We start from the raw sequence: 17,326 nt of genomic DNA on the forward strand, positions 1-17,326 counted from the left end.
CTTGGATCCTCTCCTTCAAATCCCTTTCTCAACATCATCACAGGAAAAGAACACTTTCTCATGCACTTAATTTAGGTGTAGTGGTTCGCATTGTGTAATTTAAAAAATTCCACGTCTTTTCTCCCTGCTACACAGTGAGTGCTGTGAGGCACATATCATGTTATACACATCATCACTCTCCCCGCTGACTTAGCTGAGTTCGGAACAGTAGTTGAATAAAGAAGTATTCCTTGGAGGGATGAGAGAATGTGCTCTCACAGAAATTGCTGATGATGAGAGAAAGAAGAGACAGAAGGAACACTGACCTAGGTGTGGAGGACATGCCAGAGGAATGATTTCCGTATTCTGTAGTAGGACCCACTAGGGTGTAGACTATGGTTTGCAAGAATTAGAATAGAATCAAGAAGGCACAAAAGAAAATATGAGAGTATATTACCTATAGTAAAGGTACAAACATAACCGATTTATTGTTCTCTGTCGTGTGTGTGTTTGTGCATTAGCATGCTGGATCATAATGTAAAAGGCATGTCTTATTTTGGGACACAGTCACAAAAATATTGAATCCACTGTAGTAAATGAAAAATAGTTTTAAAATGCCAGTTCCTGCCAATGAGAGAAAAGGAATAAGAATAAACAGCCCACAGAGAGCCAGGCACAGAGAGAAGAGTCAGCCAGCATGGGCAATTCACTGTGAAACTGGGTAATTCACTGTCAAAATCTTTAGTGGAAAAAACTCCAAAACCATAATAAAAACTCAATTATCATTATATAAAATGTGTCAAGAAATTGTACTGTTTCTGGTGAACTAACAGGCTTATAAACCCAAAATATATGCAGTTGCACTAGGATTAGAGTAATTGCAATGTCAAACCCTAGTATTCCTCTTTAGACTTATTAAGTAATCTTTTAATGTTTCCCTAAAGAATGGCTGCTGCAATGTTGTATCTACTGCCTGGTTCTGAATATTTCTAAAGAATACAAAACATGCTTAAAATAAAGCCCCCTTAAAAACTAAAAAAAAAAAAAAAAAAAAAAAAAAAATCGCCCTCTTTTTCCTGCTCATGCCCCCACATCTAATACTCAGTTTTCCTACTCTCCTGAACTGCAAAACTTCTTGTATACATTCTGATTTTACTGGAACCACTTTATGCCTCCCATTCCTTCTTCATTCTCATCCAACCGAACTTCCAATCCCATCACGAAATGTTACCAATGATTCTGGCATGGCTCATTCCAACGATCACTTCCGTAACTGCAGAGTCAGTTCAAAATGGTCCTAGCCTGTTTAATGACATACTGAGTTTCTTTTCTTTTCTTACTTTCCTTTTTAAACACTAATACATTGATGAACTTATACTGCTACTGGAAATGCCCACAGTGCAGCCTCAGGCCACAAGGTCTCTGGCAACCCAGAGTGGTCACAGTGACAACAGCTGAGGCCTGGCTCTTAGCCCCACCACCTCCCACGTGCTTTTGATTCTGGTACCTATCACAACTCCCACCTCAACCTCCACCAAAGGTTACCATGTTTCGGGAATTGACTGTCGGCATCAATGGGTAAGTCAGCCCTAGTGCCTGGGCCCTTCCTGATACCTTAGGGCCCAGCCTTTCCTCCCATCACGGAATGGGGTGTCTCCATATTCCTCACCACTAAGTTGCTTTTCTGAGACAACAGACCAAGACAGCAAATCATGCCACCTAGCCAAGCATGCCCAGAGGGAAACTTGACCTCCAGCTGTGTGCGGAATCAAAGTCTCCCACACCCTACCCACCTCTGTGGAGCCATAAGATAAGGACATTACAGGCTCAAAACCTTTCTGAACCACTGGGTCTGTTGTCCAGGAAGATCCAAGAAGACCCTTCTTATCCTAAAAGGCCAACTCCAAGGTCCTCCAACTAAAACTTGCCCCACCAGCCCTTCTGCATACCTGTTCCCCCTATTTCCTTAAAACCATGCCCCCAACCCTGGATCAGGGTGTCAGACTTCCGAGCATTAGCTAGCTTCTCATTCTCCTGACGGGTACCATTCATAATAAAATAGCTAATCTTTCTCTACTGCAATTCTCGGTGTTTAGTGTATAGCTCTGCTGGTGCCAGGTGGATGAACTCTTTCTACTTTGTAACACTTTCCTTGTTAAATATTAATTAAATTATTTTTACATTAATCAATGTACCTGGTAAACAACATGGCATCTTTCAGCTCTGGGCAAGGCTGGTTAGGCTCTCAAGTTTCTAGGTTCTGTGCCCTCTGACCCTCTCCTGAAATAGCTGCTGGGCTGTCTGACTCACCTGAGTGGGTTCTCTGAGAGGGAGGTCTCTGTGTGGAAGTGTGAATTCCTCCCTGGATAGTTGATGATGGAGACTGAAGCTCTGTCCTCAGACAAGACAGCAGGAAAGAGTGAAGCATTGGTCTCGGAGCCAGCTTAGGAGTCAAAAGCAACAACTATCTGTCCTGTTGAGCCCAAAGATGCACACACTGAGGGACTGCAGCAGAGGAGATATTTTCAACTCCCTTTATCTGCTCATAAGTCACTGTTTCCACTCTTGCTCCCATCTCTGAGCCCCAATTTCCCTGTGGGACACTGATCTGGAGGGAATGGAAAATTTTCCTGCAGACTTTTTGTTCTCAAGGGACCAGGTTAGGAGTCAAGTGAATCCTGTTTTCATGACTCCTTCTCCATGACTTTCCTGCCTGCCAGAGGTCTCATCTCCCAAAGTTCTCACAAAAGCCTAGGCTGAGGACTGACTTGACTAGGTCCCTTGGGTCTTCGATGACTTTACTTTGGTGGAACACAATCTCTGATAGCTTCAGAAAATTGCCATTTCCCTCTTCAACCAGGAGAGAACTGTGTGACTTTGATGTAAAATAGTAAAAAGGGAAAGGGTGTTATGCAGATTTCTTCTCCATTGGCTTTTCCATTGATAAAAATTTCTGCTGATAAAGTCACTGCTTTCTAGGAGAGCTAGGGAGACACTCTTACAAATAGAGATTTTCCTTACAAATGTAAATGTTTCTAACACAATGTAAATTGTACTTGTTTTTGAGAGATACTCCCATATCTGCTGTTTCTTAAAATGAACCTGCCTAAAATAACCGTTATGCTAAATTGACATATTTGGGGTTGATCAATTCTGCTCCTCTACAGCTGGTAGGCTACAAACCTATTAAACATGTTACTGTTTTGAATACTGCAGGCAATTGGAATACGATGGTAAGTCTTTGTTAATGCTGTGCATTAAGTTGTTACCATTGCTATATTGCCACTAACTGATAGGAATTTTTCAGCAACATAATATTCTTATGCGACCTCTGTTTGATATGTGGTTTCTCATTGATCAAAATGTCTTCATACTTCACATAACTGTGTTTCCTCATTCCAGAGGCTGTGATGAATGCTTTGTGTGTTTTTATACAATGGCTTTTGAGTGTTAAAAAATAATATACTTCTGAAACAGACTTTGTATTAGGCAGAATAAGGGCCTCCATAGAATGTTCACATCCTCATCCCTAAAAACTTAGAATATGTTATTTTTTTTTGTAAGGGAGATTAAGGTGATGCAGAACAGGGCGAATCCTGCCAAATGGAAATTCAAGTCCTGTGCCAAGAGAGGGTTCTTTTCTGAGTGCAGCAATGAATTCAAGTGCATGCCAGAGTTAGAGTCAAAAGGAAAGTTTATTAAAAAAAGGAATAATGCTCCTCAGACAGAGACGTGGTCTCCTCTCAGAGGCAGAGAATGAGAGAGCTGAGAGAGACAGAGAGACGTAGGGGAAAGACCGAGAGAAAAATGACAGAACAAAAGACAGACAGACAAAGTCAAGACGAAGGCCCAGGGTTTTCAGGGAATTCAGTTTCTATATCACTCAGTTTCTATGAATTACAGCTTAAAGACTTTGTTTACCTATTTTCCTTTGATGGTGTGGGTATATAGTGTGAAAGATAAGGGTATGTAGAGTGAAAGTCATGGGTATGTAGTTGGAAAGCCTGCTAGCAATCCCTGTGTTTGATATATAGATTTCTTACAGGTTCTTTGCTTGGAGAATATATATTTTGTGTAGTGTGTGACTTAAAGACTCTGTTTTCCCTTCACAGTGTGGGTAAATGGTTTGTTAGTAATCCCAGCAGGAACCTTACTTTGTTCTGTAGGTCTCCTGAGGTCTGGCAGCAGCACATTGAAGGCTCTGAATGCAGCTTGATTTAACATTTAATTCTCTTGCCACCTCCCTGCATTAAAGAGAGCCTTTGGAATACTTTCGCTGATGTGTTAACTTTAAGATTTACAGATTGGCCGTGATTATGCAGGTGAGACTAATGTCATCACCGTGGTCTTAGAATGTGGAACAGGAAGGAGGAATAGTTGGAATTAGAGGGAGAATGGAAGATGCTACATTGCTGGTTTTGAAGATGGAGAAAGGGCTGTGAGCCAAGGAATGCTTGTGGCTGTGAAAAACTGGAATAGGAGAGGAAATGGATTCTCTCCTGGAGCCTCCAGAAGGAACTAGCTCTGAAGACATCTTGATTTAATCCATTGAGACTCGCATCAGGCTTCTGACCTCCAAAACTATAGGTGAATAAATGTCTTTCTTTTAAACTCCTAGTGTAATGATTTGTTACAGCAGCAATAGCAATGTTATACAGACATTTATCCAGCGAATATTTTTGGAGGAAACTGACCCTAAGTGTCTCAATTCATTCATTTTGCTTCCCTGGGGTAAGGACTTTTTGTATTCACCTTCCCTTTCCCCCAAGAGATTTTTTCTTTGCAATACCTAGGAAGCAGGCTTTGTTCCTTACCTGTAAAGCTGGCTGCGAATCATGCAAACAAGTTACCAGGCTATTTTCCCAAGGGGACTTTAATTCGTTTCCATAAGTCTCTTAACTTGTCAAAGCTTTCTGGTCATGTTTGAGTCTATGCATGTCTCTCTATTGTGACATTCTAGTCAAAGGATTGGTAATAAAACCAGTTTCTAATTGTAACCTTTTGTTAAGAAAACAGGTTCTTGTTGAACTTATGCAAATAATTGATTTGCCATGAAAATAAAATATTCATTCATTAAAATTTTCTGAATTCTGGGGGGATTAAGTAGGGGGGAAAAATAAATATTTCATTTCTGCTTACAGAGATATAATTTACTTAATTATAAGTCATAGTTAAAAAGTTTCCTTTGATCTGGAAAGCAAAAAAAAAGCCAGCAATCTCAAACAAAAAAAGTCATAAAAATTGTCATCATTTCATCAGTTGAGTCAGGCTTGTGTAATTAAACTTGTTCTGCCTTGAATCCAGTTTTTCCATTAGTTCTCTAGACCTGGCCTGATAACTGAGGTGACAGATGGGGTCAGTGATAATTAGAAGAATGTTCAAGGCTGTTTGTCAAGGCTCATATGACTTGCTCAGTGAAGTGGATTTCTCGATCACTGGAAATTGTGGAAGGTGTATGCCAAATGGTAAACACATTTTCTAACAGTTTCTTTGCCATTGTGAGGACATCAGTCTGGTGGCAAGGCAAAATTTTAACTCAAACAGAAAATATACACACAACAAAAACATCGATAACCCAAAGTAAGTGGCAGTTGGATGAAGTACAATTTCAATGTAGAAGAAGGAGGAAACATGACGGAGTGAAAGACATCCCCAGATCTCTCCCTTTGAAACAATAAGCTAAAACTCAACAATAAACACCCAAACTACACACCAACACGTCTGAGCGTGGGATCTGCGTATAAGAGCTACCACAGGACAGAAGCCCGGGTGTCGGATGGTGGACTGGGAGTAATATAGAAGCTGCCTCTACAGACTCAGAATCTCCCTGTAGGAGGAGGGGGAGAAAGAAGGAGCAGCCAGTTCATGCAGCGAGTTCCCTGAACATTCCTGCCTGGAATAGCTGTGAGCTCCCCGTGGCGGGCTGGCTCTAGGACCCTGTCATCGGCGCATAAGACAGAGAAGCAGGAAGGGACTGCAGAGGAACACAGCTCATTTTTGCTGGCTGCGGTTCCAAAACCAAGGCTGCGCCAGAGCTCCCAACACCCAATCCAGAGGGCCCCTCCTCCCAAATGCTCTGAGACCAATCACCACACAGCCCCAGGGGAATCGGAGCAAACACTATTGAGACTGTCGCTGACACTGACAGGGACTCAAACTGAGGGTAGCAAGCATGATTAAATATCTACAAGAAAATCTAAAAAAGGCATTTTTAAGGCTTTATATAAAGCGGAGATCCAAGAGGCTTAGATGCCGTCTACTGGAAACCAAAAGAAAAGCGCCTTCTTTGCAACAGGCTAAAGAGAGACCATTGTATAATAAATCTTCTTTCTGGAAAAACAGCAGGATACACTTCCATTAATGCCCAGGTGGAGAAATAGTCCATTAACAACCATGAACAACCAAGGTGACAAGGCATCTCAGAAAGAAAGAGAAAATTCTCCAAAAAATAAGCTTACAGACATAGAAATATGGCTGTAGACTTCAATGACAGAATTCAGGATGGTACTTCTGAAAAAACTCATTGAGTTCCAAAATGAATCAGGCCAACAATTTCAGGAACTGAAAAAAGCAACTAGATGAGCAGAACAAGGAAATCGAAACCCTCAAAAAGAACAGAATAGATTTCTGGAGATAAAAAACACACTAAAAGAGTTGAAAAATGAAATAGTGAGCTTGGGATATAAAGTCGAACAAATGGAGAAAAGAATCAGTGATATTGAAGACAGAAATCTAGAAATAAACCGGAAGGAAGAAGAAAGCAACCAAAGAATGAAAAATAATAAAAGAGAAATACCAGAACTCGCTGATATCAGCAGGAGAGGAAACATAAGAATAATGGGCATTATCGAAGGCAAAGAAAAGGAACAGAGAATAGAAAGCATTTTCAGACAAACAGTGGACGAGAATTTCTCAAATCTAAGGAATGAGCTGGAATTTGGAATTTAAGTAGTCAACAGAACACCCAATTATCTCAAACACAAAAGGCCTTCACCAAGACACATTGTATTAAAATGAACAAAAATCAACAACAAAGACAGAATTCTCAGGGCAGCTAGAAAGAAGGAAACGGTAACTTATGAAGGAAAACCAATTAGATTAACTTCAAACTTCTCAGTGCAAACCTTTCAAGCCAGAAAGGAATGGAATCAAATATTTAAAATATTAAGTGAAAGGAACTACCAGCCTAGAATAATGTATCCAGCTAAGCTCACTTTTAGATATGAAGGAGAAATTAAGAACTTCCCAGACCTACAAAAATTCAGGGAATTCTCCACTATGAGGCCTGCATTACAGAAAATACTGAAAGTGGTCAGCTCACCTAAAACAAAATGACCAAAAAAAAAAAAATAATTAAGGGTAAGGTGACTATCAGGCAAATAGAAGCAGAGGAGTGCAATCCTCACTAAAAATAGGGCATTATAAGTTTAAAATAATAATAAGAGAATTGCTATAACAAAATAGTAATGAATGTTCAGCATACATAGGAAGAAATCGAGATAACAATGACTGAAGAAAGGATTTAAAGATCCAAATTCTCGAAGGGAAAAGGAGATAAGGCACGTGCAGTATAAATGGACGATTGTATATATACAAATATCCTTTACATATTCATAATGGTAACCACACAACAAAGATTTAGGACTGAGGTACATATATAAAACAGGAAGAACCAGAGGCAAAACCCACAAAAGCCAAACAAAGAAAATAGAAACACAAGGACGAGGGAACAAAGGAAACACTGAGCTACCAGAAAACAAAAGATAAAATGGCTATAAGAGACACATCTCAGCTCCAAAGACAAATATAGACTCAAAGTGAAAGGGTGGAGAATGGTATTTGAAGCCAATAGCATTTGTGGGAGTAGTGGTACTAATATCGGACGAAATAGACTTCAAAATAAAAAAGGTAAAGAAAGATACTGAGGGACACTTCATAATGATAAAGGGAATCATGCACCAAGAAGACATAACACTTATTAATATCTGTGCTCCCAATCAGAGAGCCCAAGAAAATGTAAAGCAATTACTAACAGAACTAAAGGGAGAAACAGACCAAAACACTATCGTAGTAGGGGACCTAAATACCCCACTGTCGGATATGGACAGATCATCCAAACAGATAATCAATAAGGAAATAGCATCTTTAAGTGACACATTAGTCCAACTGGGCATAATTGACATTTACAGAGTCTTCCATCCCAAAACAGCTGCTTATACATTCTTCTCTAGTGCACATGGTACATTCTCAAGAATCGTCCACATACCGGGACACAGAAATAGCCTCAACAAATATAACAGGGTTGAAATCATATCAACCATATTCTCTGATCATAATGCTTTGAAATTAAAGATCTAGGCCAAAAAAAAAAAATCGGGAAGAACAACAAATACATGGAGATTAAACAACATGCTACTGAAGAATAACGGGGTCAGAGAAGAAATAAAAAGAGAGAACAAAAGATACATAGAAACAAGTGATAATGATAGTACAACACATCAAAACTTTTGGAACACGGCAAAAGCGGTCTCTTATGAGGTTCATATCATTATAGGCCTACATCCAAAAACAAGAACAAGCCTAAATAAACAACCTAACGCTTCATCTTATAAAACAAGAAGAAGAACAAATGAAGCCTAAAATCAGCAGAAGAAAATAATCAAACTTAGAGTAGAAATAAATGAAATTGAAAACAAAACAAAACAAAAGGATAGAAAAAATAATTGCAACAAAGAGCTGGTTCTTTGAGAAGGTTAATAAAATCAAAAGACACGTGAACCAATGGAATAGAATCAAGAGTCCTGAACGAAACTCATATTTATATGGGCAAATAATTTTTGACCAAAAAAAAAAAGCCAAATACATATAGTAGAGAAAGAAAAGCCTCTTCAATAAATGGTGCTGGAAAAACTGGAAAGCCACCTGTAAAAGAATGAAACTAGACTGTTGTCTATCACCTCACACAAAAATTAACTCCAAATAGATGAAGGACCTGAATATGAGATCTTTAACAATAAAATGCATAGAAGAAAATATAGGAACTAAACTCAAGGATATTGGAATTAAGGAGAATTTTATGAATGTGACCTCAAGAGCAAGGGAAGTAAAAGCAAAAATAAATGATTGGGACTACAACAAACTAAAAAGCTTCTGCTAAGAAAAAGAAACTGTCAACAGGATAAAAAGACAACCATCTGAATGGGAAAATATATTTGCAAGCAACACCTCCAATAAGGACCTAATATCCAAAATATACAAAGAACTCATAGGACTCAATAACAACAACAACAACAACAACAAAAACATATGATCCAATCAAAAAATGGGCAGACGACCTGAACAGACACTTTCCCCTAGAAGACATACAAATGGTCAACTAATATATAAAAAGATGCTCAACATCACCTGCTATTAGGTAAATGCAAATCAGAACCACAATGAGATTTCATCTCATACCTGTTAGAATATGTATAATCAACAGGACAAGTAGTAGCGAATGTTGGAGAAGATGCAGAGAAAATGGAACCCTCATAGATTGTTGGTGGGACTGCAAATTGATACAGCCATTATGGAAAACAGTATGGAGGTTCCTCAAAAAACTAAGACTTGATCTACTATATGATCCAGAAATCCATCTACTGGGTATTTGCCCCAAAGGCTTGAAAACCCATATCTGAAAAGATATTTGCACACCGATGTTCATAGCAGCATTATTCACAGTGGCCAAGACATGGAAGCAATTGAAGTGTCCTACGATAGAAGACTGGCTAAGAAAGCTGTGGTACAAATATACAATGGAATATTACTCAGCTATAAGAAGAGATGAAATACTGTCATTTCAATCAACCTGGATGGGCCTCGAAATAATCATGCTAATTGAAAATAGCCAGACAGAAAAAGTTGAAAATCACGTGATATCACATATATGTGAGATATAAACCTAAAAGCAACAAATGAGCAGGACAAACAGAGACTCATGGACATGGAATATAGACTAGTGGAAAAGCTCCAATTGTAAGGGTGTCTCCCAAGTTGTACCAGGAAAAGGAGAGTGACCTTTTCTCTAGAAGTTCATCAGTGAAGAAGATGATGAGTTATACCTGCATAACACCCTTACCTCATTCACTGGGCTTTTCCTGATAACCTCCCATAACTTACTCCACCCAAACCCAGCACCTTCTATCTTCAGCTAAAGATTTTAGTTAACATGGTAGCTCAGGCCAGTCTTGGTAATTACTCAGTTATCCTTGATCTCTTCCATGTACACAGAAAAAATACATGTTATTAAACTTTACTAATTTTCTTCTATTAATCTGTCATTGTTACAAAGAAGTATCACCAAAGAACCCAGAAGGGTAGAAAGAAATTTTTTCTTCCCCTACAGAGCAAGGCTATACCACATAGCCTAGGTGTATACCAGCCTAACCATCTAGGTTTATGTAAGCGCACTCTATGCTACCTAACCTACCACACATTTCTCAGAATTTATCCCCTTTGTTTAATGGTGAATGACTGCACACATTTCAACCAAAATTTAATGCAAATGCAATTTTGGGTGAAGACGATGTACAACTTACAGAGGTCCTCAGCTTTACTACTCACACTGTCCTCAGATCAGGACCTGCAGCATCAGCATCTTCCTGGAGTCCCTGGGGCTCATCGGACCTGCTGAATTAATATTTGCACTTGAACTACAATCCTGCATGAGTCACATGCACATTAGAGTTGGAGAAGTGCCAGTCCAGACTGGCTCTTCTCACCTTCTCTCTTTGACGTAATTATTTGTATTTGATGTTGTAAGTTTTTAGCAGCCTCCCTTCAGACATTGCCTAATAGCTCGGGGGCAACATCATCTCTGGCTGGGAACCACTGGCCCAGAGATTAAAAACTAAAAGCGTCCTGACAGCTTCTAATTAGCACCTATTCCTTATTTTGATTATAACTTCGGGCAGATCACTAAAATTTTTCAAGCTTCATTTCTGCAATGTGAGATACAGTTCAAAATAGAACAACTCCATAGGATGGACTTTCATAAAATTGAAATTTGACAATACCTTAAGGTAAAAGCTCAAATTATATGGCATAAAATTATGTAAATATATTTCTTATAATTATCAAAACTTTTATAATGTGGGACCAAAGGACAACTTTTAACTACTGATATAAGTATAATATTCTTCATTAATTTGGTAAAGTGTCATGTAGCCAAGGTGTGTAGTGTCCAAAGTTTACATGAAAGTCACAGAATTTCCTATTGATGAAGAGGGAAACAGCAATTTTCTTTACCTATCAGGGTTTGTGTCCCACCGCATGCCAATTCTTTGAAGACCCTGGGATCTAATACAGACAGTATCCTCAGTCTAGGCTTTTGAGAGAACTTTAATTCAGGGTTTTGATAAGGTTCTGGGAGGTGAGACAACTGGCAGGCAAGAGAGTCATGGGGAAGGAGTACGAAACCAGGATTTACTTCACTTCTCACCTGGTCTCTTGGGAACAGAGAATCAGCAGGAAAAATTTCCAGACAAGTGTCTCACAGGGAAATCTAGGCTCAGGGGTGGGAGTAACATTGGAAACAGTGTAATGAGCAGATAAATGAAGCAGAGATGATCTCTGCTCTGCATGTGCAAGCCTGGGCTTTACAGGACCTATTCGTTATTTTGGATTCCTAAGTCTGAGTGGAACCAATGCTTTACTTTGTTCTGCTGCCTTGTCTGGGGACAGAGCTCAGTCTCTATTATCAACTATCCAGGGAGGCATTTGGACTTCCACAGGGAGTCCTCCCTTTCAGAGACCCCATTCAGATGAGTCTGAGACCCCAGCAGGTACTTCACGGATGGATCAGAGGGGATGGAACATGAAATCTTGTACCTGAGGTCTTCTGAGAGCCTATCCAGCCTCACTCAGAGCCCAGAGATGGCCATGTTTGTTTTCTAGGTAGACTAATTAATTTATTTAATCTGTTAAATTGGAGTTTTTTCTACCAACTTAGCTGTTTGGCATTGAATTCCATCATATATAGAGAGATGTACTGCGGGAAAGTATGAAAATTATAATTTTTTTGTTCAATTCTAACAGTCTGTCATATTGTGTCCCCTCTCATTATTTTTACATGAAGAAACTTAAATGTCCTCACCCATCTTTTGATGAGCATTCTTTTGCATTCATTAATGATCACATCTATCCTTTCCTAAGAACATCTGAATCTATTTATGTTTATATAGACACAATTAGAACAGTACATAATTCTTCTTGCACAGCTTTTCAAAAGTATATTTTTATATTTTTTCTTTCCAAGTCTTTGCCAATTCTCTGGAATTAGAGACCCATATTAATGTGATTAAATTATTGTATTTTATCTTTTCTTTTAGAATTAGTCTTACATATAAATTAAATTGACAATACAGTTACTAAAATCCACTATTTTAATTTGGTCATATTTTCCCATTCCTTAACATTTGTTCTGTATAAATGCACATATTATGAAACCACATAGGTAAGCAAAATAAGTGAGATCCTTACTCATTAAATATCACATTACGAAGGAGAAGGCCCAGTACAGTGAAATGAGTGCAATATGACATCATCTCCTTAGTGACAAATGTATGAAGAAAGGGCATCAATAGTTGTAGCTAAAGCAGGATTTTATAGACTATGTCTGGGGAGGCCTTTTCATGTTGGACAAGGAACAGAACCAGGACTAGTGTACCCATCAGATTTGTTACAAAGAGGTCAAAACTCAAAGCTCAAAAATAACAAAGGAAAGAATTCCACAAAGAAAAGTGAGAAAAGGGCCAGGCTCATCCACTCCGAGGCCATATAAAGAAAATTGGTCAAATAAACGTGGAATAAGTGCAGAAATAATAATTAGATCAGGGCTGAGGTGGACACCATGCTGAGGCCAGTGGGGTGGTAAAGGTCCAGTCAGTGTGAGGTCCCTGGAGTCTGAGGCAACTGCAGCACCCACGCCGGCTGCCTCTTCTCTCTGCACCTGACTCTGTGGGCTCCTCATTCTTGTTGCTTTTCCCCCTTTTGCAGGAAGTGGTCTTTTAAAACTATTTTGTACTTATTGCAGTGGATTCCAGAGGTTTTTATAATTTTGTCTCAAAGTAAGACATTCTTTTTATGTTGTGATCCAGCATGCCTGCACACAAACACAGCAATGCACACACACACACACACACACACACACACACACACACACACGACTGACCAAGAGAACCATGAAACGGTTATGTATGTACTCTGTATATGATGCACTCTCATATTTTCTCATGACTTCTTGATTTTATTCCACTTAATTCTTACAAACCATGGTCTGCCACCCTACGGGGTCCTGATACGGAATATGGAAAACATTCCTCTGGCATGTCCTCCACATCTAGGTCAATGTTGCCTCCTTCTCTTCCTTCTCTCATCATCAACAATTTCTGTGAGAATGTTCACTCATCCCTCCATGGAATGCTTATTTATTCAGCTACTGTTCTCAACTCAGCTAAGTTTGGTGTGAAGGTGGTGATGTGTATAACATGCTGCATGCCTCACTGCACTCACTGTAGTAGGGAGAAAAGACATGGAACTAAATAAAAATTAGACCATGGGCATCCTAATATGTAATTAACTTGATGAGAAAGTATCCTTTTTCTGTGATAATGTTCAGGGAAAATAAGATCTTGAAAGAGAGGATGCAGACAATCTAGAAGAAGGCATGGAGTTTGGAGGATGGAGAGGGGGTGAAAGTTCCAAGATGTCTCGTGGGGTAACTCCAAGCAGAGGGAAGCATTTGTGTAAAAGCTCTCAGACTTTTAGTCGTGGTGTTAGATGAAGCTGGGAGTCACGTTCAACTTTTGGGAGATTAGTGTGGGCATGAAAGGGCTCTATGTCAGCGAAGCAGGTGGAAAGGTCATAGGACTTGAGCCTTGTGTTTGATGGTACAAAATTTGGCTTCTATCTCCATTAAGGAGTCACTGGAATGGAGTTTAATGCGGGAGTCTTATGAACAATTTTCAATACACAGAGATCTCCATGGATCAATGTGATTGATTATCTGTCTGGAGGGTTTCCAGCCCGTAAAAGATAGGAGGGATGACAAGGAACTAAAATATGGTTGTGGAATTGGGAACCTAGAGGCAGGGAAGCAATGGAGACATTAGATGCAGAAAAATATAATCAGCCTTATCCCATCGCAGTGGTAATCATTTATTTACCAACAGGAAATAAATGATTAACTTTGCTAAGCATGTTACATATATTGTTCAAATCTGTCACTACTCTAAACTGATATCACTGTCTATACTATTTGCGTGAGGATATTAGCATTTAGAATGTCCAGCTGTTTCTCATTCAAAAAACTAAGAGGTGATAGATCTCAGAATCAAAACTGGGTTTTCTAATTCCCAAGGTTTTGCACGTAATGTTATTTACTAAAGTCTTATTTCAGCTTTAAATATCTCTGCTTTTTTTCTATACATTGTATATTTCCATTAGTAAAATGTAAGTTTATTCTTTGCAAATTTTCTAGTAAGGTGTTTGATCTGTAAGATGTTTTGACGCCATATAGATATCGCTATTTTCTGTTTTGAATAAATAGTTTTTTGCTACTTCATTGATAATTCTAGGAATAAGGCAAAATAAATGCATTTGACGTGTTACCATAACCAAGGATACTTTCTCCTCATCACTGTCTCTCGGAGATCAACTGAACTTATTAGATCTGTCTCTGTCTCTGTCTCTCTGTCTCTCTCTTCTCTCTTTATCTTTCATTATTTAATCTCTTTTTGTTTAACTAATTTTTAATATGTAAGGCAGAAAATAGTTACATGAAAATCGAGTCCTAGTTTTACCTGTTAATTTGGGGGCTTAGCAACTGAACTTTGGAACTATTTCTATAACCTATAGGGAAATGATAACCTGATATTATCTTTTCTTGTATTATTTCTTTCCTCATTATTGTGTCTGGGAAAGAGTAGAAGCTGGTATTCACATGACCTTAGGAGGACATTGTGTGTGTGTCTGTGGGTGTGAGTGTATATGGTTTGTGGAGCATGAGCATTTCTCTACTTCTTGGGCGTAGGTACATAGCTCATATATTTTGGTATGTGTTCTTTAAAACACAGATCCAGAATGTCAATCAACAGATGGAAATAAAGAAGGCATCACTTCTTTTCACAGGATTTCTTGCAAAGAAAATGAAGTTTAAGGAACAGCATGTGATTGAGCGAGTCCCTGTGTCTTGGAGTTTCACCTGTATCAAACAGGCCATCTCATTCCTCCACATTCTCTGACAGCATCCCTATCATCTCCCTCTTGCTCATTCCCCTCACCACACGGCTTCCTTTTGAGCCCTGATTGCTTGAGACAAGTGCCAATCTCAAGACTTTTGCACTGGCTCTTTCCCACGCAGGCTACACACTTTCCCAAAATCTTCCTGTCTTTCCTGTGTCTTCCATAAGGTGTCTGTTCAAATAGCACCTTGTTTTCAAGTCTTTCTCAATTCCATTAAAAATAACACGCACGTCTACGCTCTTGTATACCTATTTTCTTTTTCTTCAAAGCACATGCACATTCTAACATCTTGTATAATTTTTCACTTCCTTATATTCTTTCTCCTTCTTTGGATTCTAGGGACTTCTGTTTTCCAGTACCCTGTACTCCTTGTCTAGAAAATGGCCAGGACTCAGCATTTATTCCTCAATATGTAAAAGAATTTCTCATTAAACCGATATAAAAATGATTTATTTGGCAAATTGCTAAGAGGGGGGCATAAATTCCTAATTAGAGATGTCATGTGACCTTACTTAAAAGGGATCAGATCTCTACAAAACCACTTATATGTCATACATACATTTTACCGTAAAGATGTAAATTGTGACATTTCACATGTTAGTAATACTCATGTGTAAAATTAATCATGTTATTTTATTTTTTATTTTTATTCACCACCTCCACCACATGGAACCAGAGAATGGTACACAAATTTCAGAGTTTTTTCTTCTGGGATTATCAGATGAACCAAAACGGCAGCCTCTCATATTTGGGCTCTTCTTCTCCATGTACCTGATCATTGTGCTTGGAAACCTGCTCATCATCCTGGCTTTCAGCTCAGACTCCCACCTCCACATGCCCATATACTTCTTTCTCTGCAACCTTTCCTTGGTGGACATCTGTTTCACCTCCAGCACCGTCCCAAAGATACTGATGAACATTCAGACTCAGAGCAAAGTTATCACCTATAAAGGCTGCATCACACAGATATATTTTCTTATTCTCTTTGGAGCTTTGGACAACTTCCTCCTGACTGTGATGGCTTATGACCGCTTTGTGGCCATCTGTCACCCCCTGCACTACACAGTTATCATGAACCCCGGTTCTATGGACTGCCGCTTCTGGTGTCCTGGATCACGAGTGCCCTGTTTTCCTTGTTGCAAAGCCATTAAACTTTGCAATGGCAATACAGTCTTAAAAATCTTTTTATACAGACTTAAAAAATTCCCCCATTTTATCTGTGAACTCAATCAGATGGTCCAACTTGCCTGTTCTGACACTTTTCTTAATAACCTGGCGATGTATTTGTCAGCCGTGCTGCTGGCTGATGTTCCTTTTGCTGGGATCCTCTACTCTTACTCTAAGATTGTGTCCTGCATACGTGGAATCCCATCAGCTCAGGGGAAGTATAAAGCATTTTCTACCTGTGCGTCTCACCTCTCTGTTGTCTTCTTATTTTATTGTACAGGTCTAGGAGTGTACCTCATCTCTGTCTCTACCCACAGCACACACTCAAGTGCAATAGCCTCGGTGATGTACACCGTGATCACACCCATGCTGAACCTATTTATCTATAGTCTCAGGAACAAAGACATAAAGGGGGCTTTGAAAAGATTCTGTGGGATGGCAGCTATAAAAGAGACAACTGTTCTGGGGCTGAAGAACTTTCTGTGTTTGGAGGGCTAAAAGCCTTGGAACCAGAAAATTGTGTAAATAGAACATGCCTCCTTTATTTATTTGCTGGAATTTCCATGTATTTTATTCACTTTCTCCACACAATGTAAGTAATTGTTTATCATGCTTTCTGCTTTAATATACAGATATTTTCCCTCTTTGTCCATTTTCCCAGTCTCGCAAAGTTTTTCAAAATTTGAACCAAAAATAATTGGAAATTCCAGTTATTGTGTGAAGCCATGTGGGTCTTAAAAATTATTTCTTCTGCCCTGTGCCTCTTTGTTGTTGGAAGAGATCCTTGGGGTCGTTGTCTGCTCTGTCACCTCTTTGCTCTGCTGCATCTCTGTGCCAAACTGATTCCATGATGAATGATGGCTCCTGAGCAGAGGGACGGCCACACTGAGGAAGCAGC

The 17,326-nt window shown here is 39.2% G+C and overlaps 1 pseudogene; it reads left to right on the forward strand.

Annotated features, from left to right (window-relative positions):
- Positions 1 to 1,525: 1,525 nt before the first annotated feature.
- Positions 1,526 to 16,926, forward strand: LOC120607062 (olfactory receptor 1571-like; annotated as a pseudogene).
- The last annotated feature ends 400 nt before the right edge of the window (positions 16,927 to 17,326 follow it).

Source organism: Pteropus medius, unplaced genomic scaffold (genome assembly GCF_902729225.1).
Source record: "Pteropus medius unplaced genomic scaffold, Ma_sr-lr_union100, whole genome shotgun sequence".
NCBI lineage: Eukaryota > Metazoa > Chordata > Mammalia > Chiroptera > Pteropodidae > Pteropus > Pteropus medius.